Source organism: Arvicola amphibius, chromosome 1 (assembly GCF_903992535.2).
Source record: "Arvicola amphibius chromosome 1, mArvAmp1.2, whole genome shotgun sequence".
Classification (NCBI taxonomy): Eukaryota; Metazoa; Chordata; class Mammalia; order Rodentia; family Cricetidae; genus Arvicola; species Arvicola amphibius.
Window position 1 is genome coordinate 115,622,733 of NC_052047.1, and position 9,946 is coordinate 115,632,678.

Sequence of the window (9,946 nt, forward strand, 5' to 3'; positions counted from 1 at the left end):
GCAAATTAGAGTAGACACAGTGCTAATTTAAACCTAACTTATTTAGTATGAGAAAACCCACATCCACAGGGAGGTGGCTCCATTTCCCGTGCCAGTATAGGCATGGATAGCCCCTGGGCAGGGGATTTTCACTAGGTAGTAACGGTCACAATGGGGCAAATCCATTGAGGTCATTTACTCACTGGACATAACCTTGGTGCTGCAGGAGAATTTAGCATAATACCATGAGGGAAATCCCTTTCTTCTCATGAGTGCTCCCCTTAGAAAGAGGCTGTATGTTACTATTTCCTCTTCCCTCACTGACTGTCAATCTGATTTCTCTCCATCTCTGAGACAGGGCTTCGTTTGTTACTGTAGCACCCAGGTATTGTGTATCCAGAGGGGACACCTTCTCACTATAAACAGGGATCTCATCTTCCTTGGCAGCAGCTGCCTGCTTACTCAGTCCACAGCTGAAAGGCTAACTTCGTTGCTATGATTCACATCCTCCCCATCTCCTCTTAGTGACCTGGATGGTCCATCCCTCAAGCCCTAGGGATGCAGACTTTCCTTAGCAGCCCTCTTCCTTCCTGAGTACCACTTCTGGAGGAAACAGGACAGCACTCTCTCAGTCTTCATCACCCAACCCTGATCCCATTCCCTTCCCAGCAGCCTGGAGGCCCTGAGCAAATAAATCCATGGTCATGACCTTCCCCTGAAGTCCACCTTGACCTGGTCAACTCTGTTCTCGATGCCCTCCAGGTCGAGGAGTGTACACTTTTAAATTTAAGTCTTGTTAGCTTTGCCTGGGCAGGGAAGGAGTGGGGACGGAGGTCACAGGGAGCAGGGTTAGCCACTCTCAGGCTCTCCCCACTCCCTGCTATTGATTTTTCTCCTGTCCCTCACTCTCCCCTGACCCCATAAAGAAGTCACAGTAGTAAAGCTGTCAGGACGTTCTCTCAGAGGAAGATGTGCTGAATGGGAGTGTTGTCAAAGGCAAGGGCTGTGCTGTGGAAGTGTCTGCCCTTGTCCAGGCTGTGAGGGGAGGATGGGTAGAGAGATCCACATTGTCAAGCCAGTGGTTACTCTTCCTGTAGCTAAGTGAAATATTGGGGCTGATTCCTCCCACCCCAAGTCAGATTCTTCTTCTATTCACCCTGTGCTGGTTCTGTTTCTGGATGTTGAATATGAAGGGGGGTCCTTGGGTCAACTTACAGTGTCTGTGGCTGCTTGGATTGATCCTCGATCCAGCAGAGAAAGGTCCATGGAGGCGCCGAAGCTCGTTATTCTGTGCGTCATCATTCTGTCCACACACACGTATTACAGGAAGGTATTTTGTTTGCTGTGGCAGTCTTGGTTCAAGACTTGCTCACACCATATGCTGGCTCTGCGGCAGCAGACAAGATATGTAAACTTCTTTAGCTCCAGATTCCTCATCTTCAAGACTAGGGTTAGAGGTCCTGTGGGAATGCTCACAAAAGCAGAAGCCGATAAAAAAGATCTAATCTAGTGTCTCACTCATGTTCAATATGTGCTTCCTTTGCCTCTCAGTGATTGGCTGGAACCCTTAGCCCCATCTCCGCAATAAACATCTGTGTTCTAATAAAGGCTTATAGACCTGTCTTGATGTCTTCCTGGTCAAACAAAGCCCCCCTCTAATGGCTAAAAAAGCCTTCTTGTATCTCAACATAAAACAGAACACCACAGCCATGAAAGCAGGAGACAGACAGCCGTTTGTGACATTGGCCCCACACAGTAATGGGGTTCAGTTGGTCATCTTCACAGAGACTCTGTTCACAAAGACTCGGGGATAAAGCCTGGCCCAGAGCAAGCTTTACTATGTGGTAGGCAATTTCAAGATTCCTGCCCCTTATCACAGAGGTCCCTTGTAATCTTAATCCTACCTCCAACTGTGGGCTGGTCTTGGGAATGAGTTGTCCCCTAGTGAGATAATAAAAGGGAAGGGATTTTGCAGCTGTCATTAGCCCCCATGTGAATTGATTTTGAGTTCATCATATAGGACATGATCTCAGGTAAGTTGTTGTAAGAAAAATGTCAAGGAAAGAGTAGGCCCTTCCTGGAAGGCACTGCGGAAGCCAGCCACCACAGTCTACAGCTGTAAGGAAATGGCCACAGTCGACAATCATGCACACTTGGATAAGAACCCAGGTCCAAAGTCAAGGCCAGCACCTTAACTATACCTGAGCAGAGGATCTAGCTCCACAGGGTTCAGGTCACAGAAACCTGAACAAGCAATCCCTCAGATCACAAATAAACCCTGTTTTAAAGAGCAACATTTGTAGAATTCTCTTAGGCTGCAACAGAGAACCATAAAAAGTGTTAGAATGGCCGGGCGGTGGTGGCGCACGCCTTTAATCCCAGCACTAGGGAGGCAGAGGCAGGCGGATCTCTGTGAGTTCGAGACCAGCCTGGTCTACAAGAGCTAGCTCCAGGACAGGCTCTAAAGCTGCAGAGAAACCCTGTCTCGAAAAACCAAAAAAAAAAAAAAAGTGTTAGAATGGTTGTTAGTGTGAAATAATAGGACAGACTCATCCCACACAGGACCCTTGTTGCCATGGCCCAGAAGGACCCTATAAATAAGGTCCCGGGCTTTTTGGAAAATGACTGACTGCTACCTAGGAAAGTGAATCTGACTCCCTCAGTTCCAACACATTCTTCTGAACAAGTACCCACATGCCACCCAGTGCGGTACAACTTAGGATCACAGAAGCAAAGGTTCCAAGGGCCTGCTTGGTGAAGGAAGGATTGGCAGGTTCTGAACTTCATGCATGGCAACAGGAAGCAAATGAAAAAATAGTTTGAAACATACACATAATGTCTCCTCCATTCTGAATGAGACCATTCTGAGCTTCTAGTTTCCAGAGGGACAGGCCCTATAAGAACAAAGAAAACAGACCCTTTTCTGGTTCTGGTTTGTAGAAAGAAAGCCCAGCCCTCCAAGGCAATAGAAAGGACAGTGGATTTAAAGAAAATTGGAAGAAAACCAGATGCAAAGATGCAAGCTCTGCTTACCTCTGAGAGGAGGTGGGACACATTCAGAGAGAAGGCTGAACACAAAGGTGCTGTGGCTCTCCCAGGAAGGGGCATGGTTTATGCATATACTGGGCTGGGATCAGACAGAAAGATTCATCAGACAGAAGTGTGTAGAGAGGGCCTTAGCCAACTCTGTACCAGAGATTGCCACAGACCAGAGCTGAGCAACAATAGAATAGCTAAGTCCATTTTGGAGGAATAGAAAAGGAGCTGAGAGATGATCAGACTTCAGTGGGCCTGTGTGGCGCTTTTCTGAAGCAACAGGGAATCCTTACATTTCCAACATGGAGCAATGACAACCCAGGCCAAATAACACCTCCCCAACTATATGACTTCAACGAGACTCCAGCCAGATGCGATTGAGAAGTCTTCACTTTTACCACGGAGGAAGAGGGACTGGGGGCCCTTGGGAAGTGAGACTGAGCTCTACTGGGCTGAGTTTTAGCATGTATAGATACAGTATTAGTTACTACTTTTCGTACTAACAGAATACCTGCTAGAAAGCAATGCAAGGGTGAAGGGTTTGCTTTGGTTAATAGTGTAAAGAGATCTAATCTGTCATGGCAGGGAAGGCACAGCAACAGGAGCATGAGGCAGCTGGCCGTGGTGCAATCACAATCAGGAAGGAGAGGGAGAGAGATGAGCACTGGTGCTCAGCTCACTTTCTCCTTTTCATTCGATCCATGATTGGATTGTGCTGGGCCATTCCCTTCATATTCAGGGTGGGTCTTCCCCCTCAGTTGAATCTTCCTGAAAACACCATTATCTACACACCCAGAAGTATGTCTCTGTGGTGACTCCAAGTCCATCCAAGCTGACGGTGAAGACTGATCATCACAGGTGTATAAGAAGGGGTGAGTCAAGAGTCCACTTCTGGGAGACTCATTGAGGAGAAGGGGTAGATTTCCAGGAAGAAAGGGCTGATGATAGATCATGACGTCTGCTTCCCTTATGACTACTCCTCCTTGACCTCCCCCATCACTGTCTCCATGCGAATTCTGTGGGTCAGTGGAGCGTCAGGAGGGAGGTGGGTTACAAAAGCAGCAAGAGAAAAGGCAAGTTCCACGTGCAGCTCAGCTCATGCTGCTGGAGCTGCACGTGGAACTTGCCTTTTCTCTTGCTGCTATTGGAACCCACCTGCCACATGCCCAGGCTGCCCTTTCAGAAATGCGTGCCTAGCCCTCAGACAGTGCCAATGGAGGAGTGAAACTATAACCCAGTCATGGCCAAGTCACGGAAAGATACTGTGTAAACTTGGCCACATAAACGAGTCAAGGCAAGATTAACACATGAACCACCCAGCTGAACCCATTTGTCCCTTAGAATCCACTGTTGCTAAAATCGTCATCAGGGATGATCGTATTGTGACTAGTAAGTTTCTTAGCAAAAATAACCAATATGGGGTCATATAAGGAAAATACTTCAGAAGAAGATGTGCTTTGGTGTAAAACAAATAGCTTGATACAAAGGAACTAACCAATAAACCCTACGTTGTTTCACATCCGGTTTGAGCCAGGAACGTCTATTCTGTTTGATTTCCCACCCTGACCCTGCAAAATGAGATTTTTTTTGAGGGTTCACATAATTTAGGCTTAAACAGTTGTGCCCAAAACACCTGGTTTTCCACCAAGTCCAAATCTGCTGTGTCCTGGATTCTTGCAGCACATGGTAGCAATTGCCACAGGGTGTAGACAAATCTCTGACGGGGCCTGGCATGTTTAGTAGGAAAGTCCCTTGTCCTTTCCGAGTCCTGTTCAGACTGTGTCCCAAACCTATAACCTACGTACCATAGACTGTCATCCTAAAGCAAATAGAAGGTGTAGAAGGAAGAGTGGGCGGAGCTCTATGACACAGGAGCTGACAGCTTCCTCTTTGCTCAAGGATAAATGGAAAAATCCTGTGAGCCCCCTTCTGTTTGGACAGCTGAGGCAGCTGCCTTTTCCCTCAGCAAGCACGCCAGGACACTCAGCTACATTCTAGCTCTAGAGAGTCAAAAGGGCTTTCCAGGGCATAGGCAGATTTTCTCTGGTGACTCAATATTTCCATCTTCCAGGAATACCTCAAAACATGTCTGTCTTGATTTTCTGTCACACCTGATTATCTTTCTGCTCCCATCAGTCTCTGAAGTCGGAGTGACAAAATGTCCGACCTGTGCTATGGAAGAAAGAGGAGGAAAGGGCTTCAAAAAAAGAAGTTAATTCATGGAGTTTCAGACTGGAAGATTGTCATGGGCCTTGCAAGCCATAGAAAGGGAAGAGCTCCGACATGAGTTCTTTCTTCCTGAGGGTTTTGACCCAGCCTACAGCCTTTGGAAGATCCGGGAGTTAGACAAGACACTCAGATTCCGCCAGTTGATACCGGAGTCCACTTTAGCTATGGCCCTTCTCAAAATGCTGGATCTTGGCCCTGCCAAAACTCAAAGTCTGGGGAGGTAGTGGGTCAGGCAGTAAAGTGATTGTTATATGAGCACGAGGACCTGAGTTCGATCCTCCAAACCCACATTTTAAAAAGCTGGGCACAGTAACACAAACTTGTAATTCTAATGCTGGGAAGACAGAATAAGACAGATCCTGGGGCTTACTGGGCAGCCAGTCTAGCTGAGCAGGGAGGCTTCAGCTTCAGTGTAAATCCATGTCCCCCAAAATAAGGTGGAAACAATTGAAGAAGACACCCAAAGTTGACCTCTACCTTCCATATGTACGTGCACACATATTCACATACACTAACATGTATACACATATCTACACACCAGAAAAATATGGTAGAGAATCCTAGCTCTCTCCATCACAAGTGGATGCTCTGTGGCCTAGCTTCCTCATCTACAAAGCAGGTACAGTATTGCATGCTGGGTAGGTGCCTACATGGAGCAGCACACGGAAGCGTCTGATTTGGTCCCTGCACATCTGAGGGCCTCCTGGTGCCGGCACTCACAGCAGGCAATCAAGAGGGACCCAATTTTCCTCAACCTTTTCACATGAGTAGGTGTCGGCTGGTGAGCGGCCAGCAGGCTATAATTTTCATTTCATCCCAAGAGACAAGAAATCTTTATTTCGTTTACAGAAGGCAGGAACTCTTTGTTCAGCACCGCCTAAAAAGAAAAAGAAAACCACCATATTTCTAAAGACCTTTGGGTTCTCTGCTAAATCAGAAAAATCCATTCAGTCCTTCTAGAAAGGACACAGTGAATCACCTGTCCAGAATTTGTCTGCTACTTCCAACTTGCTTTGCATGTGCCCCTGCTGCATAGCACCCCGCTTTCTTACAGATGTGTATGCTCTTCCTTGGCTACGTGGTCCCCACCTCAGCTCCAAGGGACTTCTTTCTGACTGGGTTACATCAGGACTTCTTAGTCTCAGTGCTGTTTGTTTTTATTTGGGATAAGTTATTCCTTGTAATTTGTATTAGATATTTCGTCCTTGTGGGATATAACACCCTGTGCATTGTGGGATGATCTCCATCCTCTACCTACTAGATGCCATTAGCACCCATGTTCACCAATTACAATAAAAAAGTGTGTCTCAAGATATTGTAATGTCATCTGAAGTAGGGAAAAGGTGGGGCACACAGCCATGTCTTGTCAGAACCCAGATCTAACCTAATCATAGCCACCCAGGTCCCCTCACAACAACCAATTTAGGTAATTTTGACTAGCACTGAGGAAATATTTGCTGAGACTTCTGAAGAACTTTCTTCACTCTCTGGTTAGGATGACCAGAGCCGCAGCCGCCACACTGTGTGGTAGCCATAGCCACAGAAGACAAGTGTGAAGACAGAACTCATCCACCAAAGGGTGGACTCAACCTGAATCCTTGATGGTATCAATGAACCATTGGATTAACTAAGCCCAGAGCCCATTCACCGTATGAGACATCAATGACTTGTTTGTTCAGCGTATATTGAGTGGATGTCTGCCGTGCCTGTGCTACTGCCGTGGGAACAGGCTGCACCAACAGGCAAGATGGACAGTTGCCCTGCAACTCTCACAGTCTAGTGAACTTGATGCCTAGGCCACATCGAGAGGATGTCCCGTAACTTGTTGCCAATGACAACCAAACCACTATACCTAGCAGATGCTAAAACTTGCTGATAGTATTCAGATCTTCAATGTTACCAACAAGTATTTTTCTCTCTGCCCAGTTCCTACTCCACTCTTTATACCGATGTTTCCAAACTCTCCACCCTCTCCTAGAGCCTCTGACCACCAACTGTTACCTCCATCTTAGCCTTACTACCTTAAGTTGGCATCTCGTTGTCTCAGTAACCCCTGTACACACGTGCTTATTTTGTCGCACAGGTACCATCTGGCTGGGTTGACTTGGTTTGTCTGTGCCAACCCTTAGTACAGACGAGTAGTTGGCTGGATTTAGAGAAATCAAAACCTGAGTAAGTGATGAGACCATGAAGAGACAGCTTCTGGGATGGAATAGCATGAAGTCGTGACAGCTTTCTGTTGCCCCTTCCCATGCCCACAGGGTAGTGCCACAGATCTACAGAAAGAGCCCATGTGCTTCAGCCCAAGTCTACGTGTCAGGGGTCAGAAACTCTTCTACCTCAGGACCTAAGAATAGTTTTCCTTTAAACTGCTTTTTCAATGTAATATTTTTATTGCTTATTTGAGAATTTCACATAACGCATCCCGATCACACTTCTCAGTCCTTCCAGGTCCACCCTCCCTACCCTTGTGACCTCCCCCAAGAAAAGAAAAAAGAAAACCTATAGCAAGCCCAGTTGGTATTGCACATAAACTCCCCGGAGCATGGTCAAACTCCCAGGGTCAGCCCCTAAAGAAAAGCGAGTCTTTCCCCACCCCCACTCTCACCAGAAGCCATCAACCGGGAAGAGCTAGACCTCAGCATCCCTATCACAGTTTCTAAAGTTCTCTTCAATGTCTTCCTGTTTAGACTGTTTCTTTGGAGGGGGAGTTGTCACAGAGGCCTTCTATGTTTTGCATTCTCAACTGTGAGTCTGCAGTCATTGATCCCACTGCAAAAGAAGCTTCCTTGTCCTTCACAGTCAGGGGCGGCACTGATCGTGGACTTGGACCTGGTTTCTGGGGACAGCATGGACCACAGATGTCGACATGGGCTCTAAGGTCAGCACAGATCATGAGGCCTTCAGAGGAAGCCTGATCCAGAATATGAACCATTCTCTATCTCGGACATCCTGCCATTGCTCAGATCATGGGGAGATCGGAGATCATGGGGTTGGACACGATGTTTGGGGCAGAACCCGAGCAAGCTCCAGGATACTGCATTCTACCCTTCAAGCCTTATTAGGCAACAATGTGCTGCCCCATCCGCTGCAGCCTTCCTCCACACCTGCCATCACTGTTGTGTCCCTAGTTCTGCCTCTGTCCCCATGCGCATGGTGCTCCATTCCTCCATTTCCCCCATCCAGCTCATATTTATTGTCAAAGTAGCATCACAAACTGCAGTGTGACATGCAGTACACCTTTTTTTGCCTCATCAGCTTTACCTGCAAACGCTCGTTGTAAGGAGTCATCGGTCTGGTTCAAGATTTCTGGTTTCTGAAGCACCATAAATACTGGGACATCCCTGGGACTCATCTCAGATGCCCCGCTGTTGCCCGGAGTCAGGGTGATCTTGTAGCTAAGCAGGGGTGTCTGGGGGCAGGATCCGTGTGAGCTACAGGGCACCGCACACCTTCTGACCCTTGCTGCCCACGGCCATGGTGCTCACAGGCTCTACTGTTGTGCTTGCAGCCGGCGGGCAGTGCTGTGGAACACCCTTCTTCTCCCAGCAACAGAAGCTCCATGCTGCAGGCTGGTCCATGGGCTGAGGACCAGCCCTGTTCAGGAATGCCATGCTCATTGTCTGCTGTGGCTGCACCCCCATATGACTTCCACACCCTTTGCTGCCTTCACTGTCCATGACTCTAATTTCAAGGCTCTGCTGTGATTCCCCTTGGAGCCTCCATGAGTCTTTCAGGACCCTCAGAGATGCTTCTTGGTCCCACAGTTGCCAGTGGCCACCTTTTTCCTTTAAACTTTTAAGTGAGCCGGGCGGTGGTGGCGCACGCCTTTAATCCCAGCACTCGGGAGGCAGAGGCAGGCGGATCTCTGTGAGTTCGAGACCAGCCTGGTCTACAAGAGCTAGTTCCAGGACAGGCTCCAAAGCTACAGAGAAACCCTGTCTCGAAAAACAAAAAAAAAAAAACAAAAAAAAAAAAAACAAAAAAACTTTTAAGTGTTTGTGGAAAAAAAAACCAGAAAAAAATATACTAGATTCAATTTTAATGTTCATTGATAAAGGCTCCACATTCACTTGTTTCTGTAATACTTATGGCTACTTTTATGTTACTGTTGTGGGATATTTTGATCACACTCCGACACCCCCAAGAATGACAATAAGTTTACTTTGAATCTGAGGGTGGAGATTGCTACTAGTTGACCAAAATTAGTCATAGAGGTTTTGGAAGATCATGGACATATAGAGAGACACAGAAAGTAGTAGGGAGGGGCTCAGATAGTATCTCAGCTTTTTGGATGGAGGAAGGAGGGAGAGAAAGGAGGTCACTGATCACCTCTTCACAACTTCTTTGATCAATCAGCTTCTTACCTCGATATCCGACTCCCAAGTTTTTATTGATAAAAGAATAGTTAGAAAACACTTCATCTGGTACACAACAGAGGGCATGAGATCATGAGGCAGCCTCTTGCTACTGGCTTTGAGGCCTCCAGAGGCACTGCTGTAGCTGGTCTTCCCTCTCTCCCCTCAGGCCCTCAGCATGAGTCTGGGGTTTTCCCATTGCAGCCTCTCTACAGCAGCTCCCAGCTGTCACCCATCCCTGGCCCAAATACTACAGGCATCAGGGCCCCCAAATACCACCAGAGTTAGCTATCCAGTACTGGCAATTCTGTCCTTCAGGTGGTGCCTGTGCCCCTGCTTCCTGC